Source organism: Panthera tigris, chromosome B3, assembly GCF_018350195.1.
Source record: "Panthera tigris isolate Pti1 chromosome B3, P.tigris_Pti1_mat1.1, whole genome shotgun sequence".
NCBI classification, from domain to species: Eukaryota; Metazoa; Chordata; class Mammalia; order Carnivora; family Felidae; genus Panthera; species Panthera tigris.
In genome coordinates this window covers 60,419,005-60,434,276 of record NC_056665.1, presented here as the reverse complement: position 1 = coordinate 60,434,276, position 15,272 = coordinate 60,419,005, and the positions used below count along the sequence as shown (strand labels likewise).

General features: G+C 39.9%; 1 protein-coding gene across 1 annotated transcript in view; it reads left to right on the top strand.

The window, feature by feature from the left end:
• The first annotated feature begins 4 nt into the window (after nt 1-4).
• The window catches only part of STARD9 (StAR related lipid transfer domain containing 9), a 141,182-nt gene continuing 125,914 nt past the window's right edge, over nt 5-15,272 (top strand). The window contains exons 1-2 of the mRNA XM_042989046.1: nt 5-80; nt 14,943-15,001. The gene's annotated coding sequence lies outside the window, so the exon portion shown is untranslated. The remainder of the gene's footprint in view (nt 81-14,942; nt 15,002-15,272) is intronic.

Genomic DNA, 15,272 nt, shown 5'->3' with positions numbered 1-15,272 from the left:
CTTTGCTACTTTTGCAAATGGGATATAGAAGAGTGGTCGTAATATCTTGAACATTAACGTTTCCTAGACACTTAAACAAGGTTTTGTATTTCATCAGAAATTTGTTCAAGAGCAGCCTTGTTTGCAAAGATCTTACTGTTTCTTCTTCATGTGATTTTCTGTGTGTGTGTGTGTGTGTGTGTGTGTGTGTGTGTGTGTGTGTAAACAAAAATTGATATGCCTGGTTGTTTTGTCTAGTGTGTCTTTTTCAAAATTAAAAAAAAATGAACCTGTAATTTCTAGCTAAAATTTTGTGGCCCTTGTCTGAATCTTGTGATAGGTTCTCTGTAGTGTCTACATTTAAAGTATAGGCATATAGGGTACCTGGGTGGCTCAGTCCGTTAAGCATCTAACCTCGGCTCATGTCATGATCTCACAGTTCTGAGTTCGAGTCTTGCTTTGGGTGCGACCACTTCTCTCTCTCCCTCTCTATCTCTGCCCCTTGTGGGGTTCTCTCCTCTCTCTCTTTCTGCTCCTCACTCACTTGCACCCTGTCTCTCTCTCTCAAAAAAAAAAAAAATGCATAAAGTATAGGCCTATAGGTTATCTGACTCAAAAACTTGAGGTAAGAGTGAGGTCTACTTTATTTATTTATTTATTAACGTTTATTTATTTTTGAGACAGAGGAGACAGAGCATGAATGGGGGAGGGGCAGAGAGAGAGGGAGACACAGAATCGGAAGCAGGCTCCAGGCTCTGAGCCATCAGCCCAGAGCCTGACGCAGGGCTCGAACTCACAGACCTCGAAGCTCCTCACCCACTTCCCTATTCTTGGAATGTGGGTTCTACTTGTTTTCCCCACTCCCAGAAAGTGCCCCCAAGGACATAACCTTGAGATAATGTGGTGCTGAGAATATCTGGACGGTATACATGATTGAACCCAGTTAAGGCCTCTACATAGAACCTGAGATTTTGTGGAAGGATTTGGAGACCTACTCATCTTGTAGCTTCCGAAGACAACCCTCATATGTAAGTTCCCTTGCTTATTAAATCTGCGACCTACCAACCTGGAGCGGCCAGTGTCTCTTCAGTCCCATACTGCCCAACAAATACAGGGGCCAATTTTAGGCTGTACCTGGAAAACACCTGAGGAGCTTGTGAACCAGCGCTAAGAGGTGTGTGAAATTTGTGAATTCATTTCCAGCATTATAATGATGCCATTCTGTGAAGACTATTCTGGAGAATTGAGATGCTGCCTGATTTTTCTAGCATTTTTCTTATTTACTCCTTCCTGTAATCTATGACTGTCAGACTGATACCTGTTGTCTTCTCAAACCTTAAATAAAGTCTGGAATAAAAAAACCCAAAGGGTTCCTTGACATGCAAAATACAATGGAGTTGACATGTTAATAAAACTAATTAATGTAGCTATTCCTAAAATGTCTAAAACAAATGAATTTACATAACAAATTTATTCCACATTCAGGTAAAATCTAATATGATTGAATTTACCAAAAAAATGGTATAATTCAAGATAAACAACACATTCTAGAAGTCTTCTAATTGTGCCTTTTCGCATTTCCAAGTTAAATTTTCCCTTCTCCTTTGGAAAAACAAAAAACAAAACAAAAAAAACCACCATAAGTGTTTGTAAGAAAAGATTTCCATTAGGATATGGTAAGAGCAGGAATCCCATGATCATCTTATGAACTTTTCCTGGGAGGCTAATTTTTTAGACCTCTTAAGTTGCTATACCAGAATTTAAGATAATGAAATAGTCAAATATCTTACTCAAGACTTTGAACCACTTTATTTTCTTTTTTTAAGGTTATTTATTAATTTATTTATTTGAGAGAGTGAGCTGGAGAGGGGCAGAGAGAGGCAGGGAGAGAGAAACCCAAGCAGGCTCTGCGCTGTCAGCTCAGAGCCAAATGGGGGCTCAACCTCAAGAACTGTGAGATCATGACCTGAGCTGAAATCAAGTCTAACACTTAACCTACTGATCCACCCAGGTGCCCAAAACCATTTTATTTTCTTATTGTGGAAGGCTAGAAAAAGTGAAAATCCATTCATTTTCTAAAAGTTGAAGTGAGATTACATTTTCAAAAAGCCCCTGCACTTAATCTGTCTGAATATGCTTTGTTTTTGTTTTTTTTTTTGTTTTTTTTTTTAGCTTTTTATTTAAGTAATCTTTACACCCAATGTGGGGCTTGAACTCACAAGTCTGAGATCAAGAGTCATAAGCTCCTCCAACTGAGCCAGCCAAGTACCCCCTGAATACATTTTCTTAACCAGAAATTATTTTACCTAGAGATAGTAACATATACTTATTTTTTATCAGTAGTTGCTGATAAATTTTTCTGTAATGTGTATTTTCTTTTCTGAATCTTAGCTTTTGTGAGACATAAAAATTTACCTTGATCAATGAGAATTTACTTGAGGGCATCTGACTGGCTCAGTCGGAAGATCTTGTGACTCTTAAACTTGGGGTTTTAAGTTTGAGCCCCATATTGGGTGTAGAGCTTACTAAAGAAAATAAATAAACTTAAAAAAAAGTTAAGGGGCATCTGGGTGGTTCAGCTGGTTAAGTGTCCAACACTTGATTTCTGCTCAGTCATGATCCCAGGGTCCTGGGATCCAGCCCCTCTTTGGGCTTCCTGCTGAGCATGGAACCCTCTTGGGATTCTATTTCTGTTTTCCTCTACCACTCTCCCCCACACATGCTCTTTCTATAAGATAAAATTAAATTAAATTAAATTAAATTAAATTAAATTAAATTAAATTAAATTATACTAAAATAATAAAATAGGAGCACCTGGGTGGCTCAGTTAGTTGAGTGTTCTACTTTGGCTCAGGTCATGATCTCGTGGTTCCTGAATTTGAGCCCCACATCAGGCTCACTACTGTCAGCATAGAGACTACTTCAGATCCTCTGTCCCCCTCTGACCCTCCCCTGCTTGCACTCTCTCAAAAATAAATAAACATTTAAAAATAAAATAAAGGGGCACTTGGGTAGCTCAGTAGGTTAAGCATCCAACTCTTGCTTTCAGCTCAAGTCATGATCTTGTAGTTCATGAGTTCGAGGCCTGCATTGGGCTCTACACTGAGTGTACAGCCCGTTTGGGATTCTCTCTTACTCCCTCTCTGTCTGCCCCTTCCCTGCTCTCTCTCTCTCTCTCTCAAAATAAATAAACTAAAAAAATAAAAATAAAAAAATGTTTTTAAAACATTGAAAAATAATTTTAGAAAATGAGAATCTACTTGAAAAACTTTGCTGTTTGGAAGGCTTTCTGTAAAATACCTGAACATAAGTGGGAATCATGGAATAGGATATCAGCAATCTGAATTGGCTTTTCTCCCCAAACTCATATTAATCTTATATTCCTCTCTCCATCTCCACTCCCCAGTTAAGGAGACCTAGAGATGGGGCTTGTCTTTAGCTACTACAGCATGGAGAGTAATAGCAAAGGCTTTAGAATTAGACCTGGTTTTGAGTTGAGGTTGCACCACTAGCTGTATGTTCTTTACAACTTTTTAAAACAGAAGTCTCAATTTCCTTTTTTCAAAAATGGAGATAACAGTGCCTACTTCATTGGGAAGATTAAGTAAGATGATACATGGAAAACAATCAGTTCCTAGTACATAATGATAAGTGAAAGTCCTTGGTGTTATTAGATTTAACCAAAAGTGTGGATGACTTTGGTAACTCTCATTTCCCTTTCCAGGCTATCTTTTTATTCCTTCAGGCACTAAATTAAACAAGCAAATAAGAATTGGGTATGGAACTTACATAAAAAGGCCCTTCTGGGTCCCCTGAAGTTTCATTCTTTTCATTCAGTTTCATTCTTTGCCATGTGGCTGTCCAGTTTTCCTACCATTTATTTAAGATACCGTCCTTTTCCCCATTGTATATTCATGGCTTCATGTAGTAAATTAATTGACTATACATGCATGCAGTTTTTTCTGGGCTCTCTGTACTGTTTCACTGATCCATGTGTCTCTTTATGCCCCTACCATACTGTTCTGATTACTATAGCTTTGTAAGACAATTTTCTGGCTCCGTATACATTTTAGAATTGTTTCTTCTATATCTGTGGAAAATGCCATTGGATTTTTGATAAGGATGGCATTAAATCTGTGGATTGTTTTGGGCAGTATGAACATTTTGACAATCTTCATTCTTCCAATCATGAACACTGAATATCTTTCCCTTTATTTGTCTTTTTCAATCTCTTTTATTGATGTCTTACAGTTTTCAATGTATAGGTCTTTCACCTCCTTGTTAAATTTATTCCCAGGCATTTTATTCTTTTTGATGAATTGTAAATGGAACTGCTTTCTTAATTTCTCTGTTAGTTCATTATTAGTGTATAGAAATATAGCAGATTTTTACATATCGATTTTATATCCTGAAACTTTACTGAATTCTTTTATTGGTTCTAATGTTTTTTTGGTGGAATCTTTAGAGTTTTCTATATATAATACATCGTCTGCAATTAGTGACAGTTTTACTTCTTCCTTTCCAATTTGGATGCCTTTTATTTCTTTTTCTTGCCAAGTTGCTATGGCTAGGACTTCCAATACTATGTTGAGTAAAAGCGGCGAGAGTGGACATCTTTGCCTTATTCCCTATCTTAGAGAAAAGCTTTCAGCTTTTTACTGTGGAGTATGATGTTACCTGTGGGCTTGTCATATATGTCCTTTATTATGTTGAGGTATTTCCTTCTGTATGCACTTTGTTGAGAGTTTTTATCATAAACAGATGTTGAATTTTGTCAAATGCTTTTCCTACATCTATTGAGATGATCACTTGACTTTTTTTGAGTTTATTTATTTTGGGAGAGAGAGAGAGAGAGAGAGAGAGAGAAAATGAACGAGTGGGGGAGAGGCAGAGAAAGAGGGAAAGAGAATCCCAAGCAGACTCCACACTGTCAGTGCAGAGCTAGATGTGGGGCTCAATTTCTCAAATTATGAGATCATGACCTGAGCCAAAATCAAGAGTAGAACACTTAACCAACTGAGCCAGCCAGGTGCCCTTGATCATATGATTTTAATTTTTTAAAAAATGTTTATTTTTATTAGAGAGAGAGAATGAGTGAGTGAGTGGGGGGTGGGGGCAGAGAGAGAGAGGAGATAGAGGATCCGAAGCAAGCTCTGCACTAATAGCTCAGAGCTCAGTGTGGGGCTCAAACTCACAAACTGAGAAATCATGACCTGAGCAGAAGTCAGACACTTAACCAACTGAGCCACCCAGGCGCCCCTGATTTTAACAAATTTTTTTTAATGTTTATTTATTTTTTGAGAGATGGAGACAGACAGAGCACAAGCAGGGGAGGGGCAGAGAGAGAGAAGGAGACACAGAATCTGAAGCAGGCTCCAGGCTCTGACCTGTCAGCACAGAACCCGACACGGGGCTCAAACTCACAAACCGTGAGATCATGACTTGAGCCAAAATTGGCTGCTTGACCAACTGAGCCACCCAGGTGCCCCTAGGTACCCCTGATTTTAATTTTCAATTGATTTGCAGATGTTGAACCATCCCTGAATCCCTGGAATAAATCCCATTTGATTATGGGGTGTAATACTTTTAAGGTACTCTTGAGTTTGGTTTGCTAATATTTTGTTGAGGGTTTTTGAAAATATATTCATCAGGGATACTGGCTTGTAATTTTTTTTTTTATTTTTTAATGTTTATTTATTTTTGAGACAGAGAGAGACAGAGCATGAACAGGGGAGGGTCAGAGAGAGAGGGAGACACGGAATCCGAAACAGGCCCCGGGCTCCGAGCTGTCAGCACAGAGCCCGACGTGGGGCTCGAACCCACAGACCGCGAGATCATGACCTGGGCTGAAGTCGGACGCTCAACCGACTGAGCCACCCAGGCGCCCCGTGGCTTGTAATTTTCTAATGGCATCCTCTAATGGTTTTGGTATTAGGGTAATGCTGACCTGGTAAAATGAGTTTGGGGGGTTCCCTCTTCTATTTTTTGGAAGAATTTGGGAAGGATTGGTATTAATTCTTTGAATGTTTGGTAGAATTCACCAGTGAAGCTGCTGGGTCCTGAACTTTTGTTTGTGGGAAGGTTTCTTTGTTTCTTGTTTTTAAGTTTTAATTTAGGTAATTTCTACACCCAGTGTGAGGCTCAAACTCATGACCCTGAGATCAAGAGTCACATGTTCCTGCAACTGAGCCAGCCAAGTGCCCCTAAAACGTTTTTTATTACAGATTCAATCTCCTTATTAGTAATCAGTCTGTTCAGATTTTCTATTTCTTTACGATTCATGAAGTAGTTTGTATGTTTCTAGGAATTTATTTTATTTCCTAGGTCATCAAATTTGTTAGCATGTAATTATTCATAGTAGTCTCTTATGATCCTTTGTTTTTCTCTGTTATCTGTTTTAATGTCTCTTCTTTCATTTCTGATTTTGTTTGATCTCTCTTTTTATCTTGGTGAATCTAGCGAAAAGTTTGTCAGTTTTGTTTGTCTTTTCAAAGAACCAAATCTTAGTTTCATTGATCTTTTCTATTGTCTTTTTAGTCTCTATTTTGTTTATTTCTGCTCTGATATTTGTTACTGCCTTCCTTTTACTAACTTTGGACTTTGTCCTTTTTTTCTGGTTCATTGAGGTATAAAGCTACATTATTTATTTGATATTTTTCTTGTTTCTTGAGATAAGCATTTATTTCTTTGAGTTTCCCTCTTAAAATTGCTTTGCTGCATCCCATAAATTTTGGTATGTTATGTTTCCATTTTCATTTGTCTCATGGTATTTTTTTCCTCCTCTGATTTTTTTTTTTTTTTTTGAGAAAGAGAAGGCACAATTGAATGAGGGGCAGAGAGAGAGAGAGAGAGAGAGAGAGAGAGAGAAGTGGGGTTCACCCATGGGACTCGAACTCACTCATGAACCATGAGATCATGAGCTGAGTCAAAGTGAGATGCTTAACAACTGAGCCATCCCGATTTTTTCTTTGACTCACTGTTTGTTCAGCAGTATGTTGCTTAATTTCCACATACTTGTGAGTTTTCTGGTTTTTATTCTTGTATTTGATTTCTAGTTTCATTTTTTTTTAAATTTTTATTTATTGTTTTTACAGAGAGAGAGAGACAGAGCACAAGCAGGGGAAGGGCAGAGAGAGAATGAGACCTGTACAGAATCCGAAGCAGGCTTCAGGCCCTGAGCTGTCAGCACAGAGCCCAATGCAGGGCTCAAACTCATGAACCTTGAGATCCTGACTGAGCTGAAGTCAGACGCTTAACCAACTGAGGCACACAGGTGCCACTGATTTCTAGTTTCTTCCTGTTATGGTTGAAAACATTGCTTGATATCCTCTTAAATGTATTACGACTTGTTTTGTGGCCTAAGATAAACTAATATAATGTTGTATGTCAATTTTACCTCAATTAAAAACTTTTTTAAATAAAAAATAAATAGGGGCACCTGGGTGGCTCAGCTGGTTAAGCGTCCGATTTCAGCTCAGGTCAGGATCTCAAGGTCCCTGGTTTTGAGCCCCACGTTAGGTTCTGTGCCGACAGCTTAGAGCCTGGAGCCTGCTTCAGATCCTGTGTCTCCCTTTCTCTATGCCCCTCCCCAATCACACTCTATCTCTCTCTCTCAAAAATAAAATAAAAACATAAAAAAATAGAAATAAAAATAAAATGGTAAATAAATGAATAACAGAGGCATAAAGGAATCAGAAATTCTTAAAGAAATGGCTGACATCACATTCAGAGTGGGAAATGTTGGGGCACCTGGGTGGCTCAGTCAGTTAAGCGTCCAGCTTTGGCTCAGGTCATGATCTCACAGTTCGTGGGTTCAAGCCCCATGTTGGGCTCTGTGCTGATAGCCCAGCACCTGGAGCCTGCTTTGGATTTTGTGTCTCCCTCTCTCTCTGCCCCTCCCCTGCTCTCACTCTGTTACTGTGTCTCTCAAAAATAAGTAAACATTAAAAAAAATTTTTTTTAAATAGAGTGGGAAATGTTTAAAATAAACCTGGAACTTCTTGTCATATCAGAAATAAAGGAAGCTATCAAAGACTACTCGAGCCGAGTCAGAAGTCAGTGAGGCTCCCACTGGCTAAAGTTGAGATGATTTGGCTATCAATACTAGTAAGTACAATAGATTGAAGCAAATCAAATATGCTTAAATTCATGAATATATAAAAATAGTAAAAACAAATCATTAACCACCTTGAGAAGTGCTAGGGAACCAACTTATTTTGAAAACTGGTAATTGAAACAATCAAGCATTTGTCCTGGCTTTGCTAAATAAACTGTACCTCAGGGTAACCAAATAGTTGATGAGGAAAAGTTGCTCTGTATAGAAGTATTTCAACTCATAAATGAAGAATGGTAAGGGTGCTTGGGTGGCTCAGTCAGTGGAGCATCTGACTCTTGATTTTGGCTCAGGTCATGATCCCAGGGTTGTGGGATCAAGCCCCATGTCGGTTTGTGTGCTGAGAGTGGCCCCTGCTTGGGATCCTCTCTCTGTCTCTCTCTGTCTCTCTCTCCCTTTGTCCTTCTCCCCCACTCATGCACTCTCTCTCTCTCTTTCTAAAAAAAAAAAAAAAAAGAAATGATAAAATTAGAGTATCATCACTTTGCAACCCTGTAATATTGTGACTTACAATAAGAAATATGTATAATGGTCTTCATCCCATTTCTGTCACAGAGCTCCTAAAATCCTTGGAATTTTCTAAGTGATGTGACCTTTAAAGGTGTCACTTGTTTGGTAATGAGGTGATTTTTAAAATTAATTAATTAATTTTTTTATTTTTGTAATAATTTAATGTTTATTTGTATTTGAGAGAGAGAGACAGAGTGCAAGCAGGAGATGGGCAGAGAGAGAGGGAGACAGAATCTGAAGCAGACTCCAACTCTGACCTGTCAGCACAGAGCCCAATTCAGGGCTCGAACTCACAAACCACAAGCCAAAAACCACAAACCTGAGCCAAAGTTGGTCGCTTAACCAACTAAGCCACCCAGGCACCCCAAGTGATTTTTTTTTTTAAAGTTTATTTATTTTGAGAGAGAGAGAGAGTGAGCATGAGTTGGGGAGGGCCAGAGACAGAGGAAGAATCCCAAGCAGGCTCTGTTCTGTTAGTCCTGACCCGACTAACCTGAAATTTAGAGCTACTGACCTGAAATTTAGATGCTTCACTGTCTGAGCCAACCAAGTGCCCCAGGACAAATGACTTTTTTAAAAGTTTATTTATCTATTTTAAGAGAGAGACAGAGAGTTGGGGAAGACTAGAGACAGAAGGAGAGGAAGAGAGAGAATCCCAAACAGGCCCTGCATTATCAGCAAGGAGCCTGATGCAGGGCTCAAACTCATGAACTGTGAGATCATGACCTGAGCTGAAGTCTGATGCTTAACTGACTGAGCCATCCAGGCTCCCCTATAATGAGGTGACTTTTTGACCCCACTTAGAGATGAGGGCTGGTTGCCAGGAGAACCAACCATGTGAATAGAGGGTTAGGACTTTCCTACCTCCCTCAACTCTAGGGAGGAAGGAGGGCTGGAACTAAATCAATTGCCAATAGTCAGTTATTTAATCAATCATGCCCTTGTAATGAATCTTTCATAAAACCCCAAAAGGATGGTGTTCCAAGACTTTCCAGATTGGAGAATCAGAACCCTTCCCACATGCCACCATGCTGGGTCTTGAACTCCATGAGGACAGAAGCTCCTTTGTTTGGGACCTCACCCTATGTATCCCTTCATCTGGTTGTTGACCTGTATCCTTTAATATTCTTTGTAATAAACTGATAATATAGTGAGTAAATGGGTTTCCTGAGTTTTGTGAGCTGCTCTAGCAGATTCGTTGAACCTAAGGAGGGGCTCATGTGAACTTCTGATTTATGCCCACTATGTCAGAAGTATAGGTAACAACTTGGACCTTTGACTGACATCTGAAGGCCAGTCTAGAAATTAATTGAATACAGGAAGGCATTGTGGGAACCTCCATTCTGTAGACAGTGGGTCAGAAGCACACATAATAACCTGGGATTGTGATTGGCATTGGAAGTAGAGGGCAGTCTTATGAGACTGAGCCCCTAACCCTTGGAATCTGATGCTATCTCTGGGGAGATAGTGTCAGAATTGAATTGAATTGTAAGACACCCAGCTGGTGTTGGAGAATTGCTTGGTGGGGGGAGGGAGGCACCCCCACTCCACCACACACATTGGAAATTAGGTCCAGAACATTTAAACCCCTGGTGAATTGATGACCTGCGAGCTCAAAAGATCATCATTAGCGATTACAAATACCACAAAAAGAAAAGGTGCTCGGGGCACCTGGGTGGCTCAGTCGGTTAAGTGGCCGACTTCGGCTCAGGTCATGATTTTGCGGTCCGTGAGTTTGAGCCCCGCGTCGGGCTCTGTGCTGACAGCTCAGAGCCTGGCGCCTGTTTCAGATTCTGTGTCTCCCTCTCTCTGACCCTCCCCCGTTTATGCTCTGTCTCTCTCTGTCTCAAAAATAAATAAACGTTAAAAAAAAAATTAAAAAAAACAAAAAAGAAAGACAGGTGCTGATTGATTTGACTAAGGTTCTGGATTGAACTACCAATTACAGAAATACAGAGAATGAAGACATTTGAATATCACCATAGGGATCAATTTGGAAAGTCTAGTCTGTGGGAAATCTACAGAAAAATGGCCTTTTTTTTTTTTTTAAACAAATTAATGCCAGGGGAGAAAGAGAACAACAAGGAAGTTACTGAATAAAAGATTAAAAGACCTATCAGCCCAGGGGTGCTTGGGTGGTTCCGTTGGTTGAGCATCCGACTCTTGATTTTGGCTCAGGTCATGATCCCAGGGTTGTGGGATCAAGCTCTACATCAGGCTCTGCGCTGAGCATGGAGCCTGCTTGGGATTCTCTTTCTCCCTTTCTTTCTGCCCCACCCCCCTCGCAACAAACAAGCAAACAAATAAATGACATATCAACCCAATTTATTTAGATCCTGACTCAAAGATGTTTTGTTTTAATTTTTTTAATGTTTATTTTTGAGAGAGAGAGAGAGAGGATGAACATGAGAGGGGGAGGGCCAGAGAGAGAGGGGGACAAAGGATCTAAAGTGGGCTCCATGCTGACAGCAGAGAGCCTGATGTGGGACTCAAATTCACAAATTGTGAGATCATGACCTGAGCCAAAGTTGGATGCTTAACCAATTGAGCCACCCAGGCACCTCCAGAGATTGTTTAAAAAGAATAACTTTATGAGACAATAAGGGAAGTTTAAATTCTGAATATTTATGGTATTAAGGAACGAATGTCCCTGGTCATGATAATGATATTATGGTTATGTTAGAAAGAAGTTCTTGGGCGGCTGGGTGGCTCAGGAGGTTTGATATCTGACTCTTGATTTCAGCTCAGGTCATGATGTCATGGTTCATGGGTTGGAGTCCCATTTTGGGCACCCATGCTGATGGTACAGAGCCTGCTTGGGATTCTCACTCTCTCTCTCTCTGCCCCCCTCCTGCTAGCTATCTTTCTCCCTTAAAAATAAATAAACTTTTTTTTTCTTTCTTTTTTTAATTTTTTTTTTAATGTTTATTTATTTTTGAGACAGAGAGAGACAGAGCATGAATGGGGGAGGGGCAGAGAGAGAGGGAGACACAGAGTCAGAAGCAGGCTCCAGGCTCTGAGCCATCAGCCCAGAGCCTGACGTGGGGCTTGAACTCATGAACCGTGAGATCGTGACCTGAGCTGAAGTCGGACGCTCAACCGACTGAGCCACCCAGGCGCCCAAAAATAAATAAACTTTAAAAAGTGTCCTTATCTTTTAAAAATCCAGATCGAAATATTTATGACTATACACAATTTTTAAAGTACAGAATATTACTAGGCCAACTTCTCCAATCTTAAAATAGAAATATATTAACAAAACAATACTTTTTTCAGATTTATTGGGATACAATTCATATTTAACACTGTGTAAGTTTAAGGTGTACAACATATTTACCTTGTGAAATGATTACCACAATAAGGTTGGTTAATATATCCATATATATTATCATATAATTACTATTTTTGTGTGTGGTGGTAAGAACACTTAAGATTTATTCTCAGGGTGCCTGGGTGGCTCAGTTGATTAAGCCTCTGACTCTTGGTTTCGTCTCAGATCATGATCTCAGTTGTGCAATGGAGCCCTATGTTGGGCTCCATGCTGAGCGTGGAGCCTGCTTAAGATTCTCTCTCTCTCTCACCCTCTGCCCTTCTGCCCAACTTGTGTTCTTTCTTCCTCTCTCTCTCAAATTAAAGTAAAATAAAATTTTATTCTCTTAGCAACTTTCTTTTTTCTCTTTCTTCTCTTTCTTTCTTTCTTTCTTTCTTTCTTTCTTTCTTTCTCTCTAAGTAATCTCTACCCCCAACATGGGACTGGAACTCACAACCCTGAGATCAAGAGTCACATGACCCACCAACTGAGTCAGCTAGGTGTCTGTCCTAGCAACTTTCAAGTATACAATACAGTATTGTTAACTATAGTCACTATACTGTACATTAGGTCCCCAGAACTTCTATCTGGAAGTTTGTACCCTTTGACCAACATATTCTCATTTTCCCACCCCCAGCCCTGGTACCACCAATCTGTTTCAATAAGTTTTGCTTTTTTTTTTTTTTTTAAATTTTTTTTTTTTAACGTTTATTTATTTTTGAGACAGAGAGAGAGCATGAACAGGGGAGGGTCAGAGAAAGAGGGAGACACAGAATCTGAAACAGGCTCCAGGCTCTGAGCTGTCAGCACAGAGCCTGATGCGGGGCTCGAACCCACAGACTGTGAGATCATGACCTGAGCCGAAGTCGGACGCTCAACCGACTGAGCCGCCCAGGCACCCCAAGTTTTGCTTTTTAAGATTCCACATGAAAGTGAGATCATACACGATTTATCTTTCTCTGAGTTATTCTGCCTAGAATAATTCCCATCCGTGTTGTCACAAATGGCAGGATTTCCTTTGTTTATTTTTTTATTTTTTTATTATTTTTTTTAATAAACATTTTTATTTTACTTTTATTTTATTTTATTTCATTTTACGTTTATTCATTTTTGACAGACGGAGAGAGACAGAGCATGAGCGGGGAAGGGGCAGAGAGAGGGAGATACGGAATCCAAAGCAGGCTCCAGGCTCTGAGCTGTCAGCACAGAGCCTGATGCGGGGCTAGAACTCACGGACTGAAAGATCATGACCTGAGTCGAAGTCGGACACTCAACCGACTGAGCCACCCAGGCGCCCCAGGATTTCCTTTTTTTTAAATGGCTGATTAATTTTCCATCACACACACATATACACACACACACATACACTGCATTTTCTTTATCCATCCATCCATCTTTAAAAAACTTTTTTTTAAATGTTTATTTATTTTTGAGAGAGACAGAGACAGAGTGCAAGCTGGGGAGGGGCAGAGAGAGAGGGAGACACAGAATTCAAAGCAGGCTCCAGGCTGTCAGAACCAAGCCTGAAGCAGGACTTGAACTCATGAACTGTGAGATCATGACCTGAGCTGAAGTCAGCCACTTATCCAACTGAGCCATCCAGGTGTCCCTGTCGTTGTCGTCTTCTTCTTCTTCTTCTTCTTCTTCTCTTAAAGAGAAAGAGAGAGCATGAGCAGGGGAGAGAGGCAGAGAGAGAGAGAGAGAGAGAATCTCTCTCAATCCCACAACTCTGGGATCACGACTGAGCCAAAACTAAGAGTCAGATGCTCAATCGACTGAGCCATGCAGATACCCCTCTTTATCCATCCTTTGGTGCACATTTAAATTGTTTCCATGTCTTGGCTAATTGTGAATAATGCTGCAATGAACTTGCGGGTGCAGGTATATTTTCAAGATACTGATTTCATTTCATTTCTATTTTTACCCAGAAGTGGGATCTTTGGTATTTCTATTTTTAATTTTTTGAAGAACCTCAATACTGGTTTTCCTAACAGTGATTATTTTCACTGCAAAGCACAGTGAGTAGAGAAGCCATTCAGAAGACTAGGGTTCCAGGTGAATCTGAATTGTGTCCTAAAACTCTAGGGAAGAATACTTTCAAACAGATGAGAAAGAGGAGACTGGAAAGGTAAACTGCTATTGCAAAATGCCTGACACCACCATGACTCTACTACTACCCCTGAAGTACTAAAAGAGCTTTCTAACTGGTCTCTGTTGGGCTTTCATCATTCCCCATTCCTCAACCTAGTCTCAAAACAACAGCCAGAGCAATCCTTTAAAGACATAAATCATATAATTTTGCTTTCTCCTTAAAACTTTCCAATTGTTTTCCAATTCACCCAGAATAAAATTCAAAGAGTTTATGGTGGTTTCATGTTACCTCTATGACTCTCCCTCTCTGTCACTTCATTCTATCCCCACCGAATTTCTTGTCATTCTTCTAATGTTTCAGGCTACATCCAAGTTCTGAGCCCTCACACTGGCCTGGTCCCTGTGTCTGGAATTGTCCTTCAAGATAACAGCGGGATTCTTTTATATCCTTCAGATTTTTCTCATGTCACTTTCTCAGCAAATACTTCCCTGGCCATATCTGAAATTTCAACACCTTCTCTACTCACTTTCTTCTATCTCCTCTCCTGCTTTATATTTTGTCTTTATACATATTATACATCTCTGATATACATTTTAAATTGTTTTGCTTATTGGTAATTTCTCTCACCAAGCTCCATGAGGTCAGAAGTTTGCTTGTTTTCTTCACTGCTTATATCCTTCCTACTTAGAACAAAGCCTGTTATAATAGATGCTTGCTTAGAAAATATTTATTAAATAAATGAATACTTGAATGGCCCCCTCCTTTTCTTCAAATCTAGTTAAGTGTCACCTTATCAGTGAGGCCTTTCCTTAAGATCCTGTATAATATAAGTACCTTTCCCTCTACATACCCCAAAACCATTTCCCTGCTTTAAAAAAAAATTGCAGTCAGCACCATCTGACAAATTATATAATTTGTCTCTTTTCCTTTCCCTGTAGATTCTAAGTTCCACGAAGGCTGGGACTGTATCCGCAAGAACCGGAGCACCTGACTCTTGGTAGGTATTCAAGTTATTTCTTGGGTGAACTAATGAACCATTTCGGACTGACAGCATTCTTTCCACGATCACAAACACTGTCAGAGTGGCCACGAAGTTCCATCACAATCTAGAGAAGCTTGCCAACTAGCACTGTAAACTTCACACTCCAGGTGCTTCTTCAAGAGCACTGTTCTTCGCTAGGAACTGCAAATGTCGCTGGGAACTGTTCGCCATTTCATTTCTGCCCCTAAAATTTAAGCACAGAATTGACAGCTCAGGGCAACGCAGC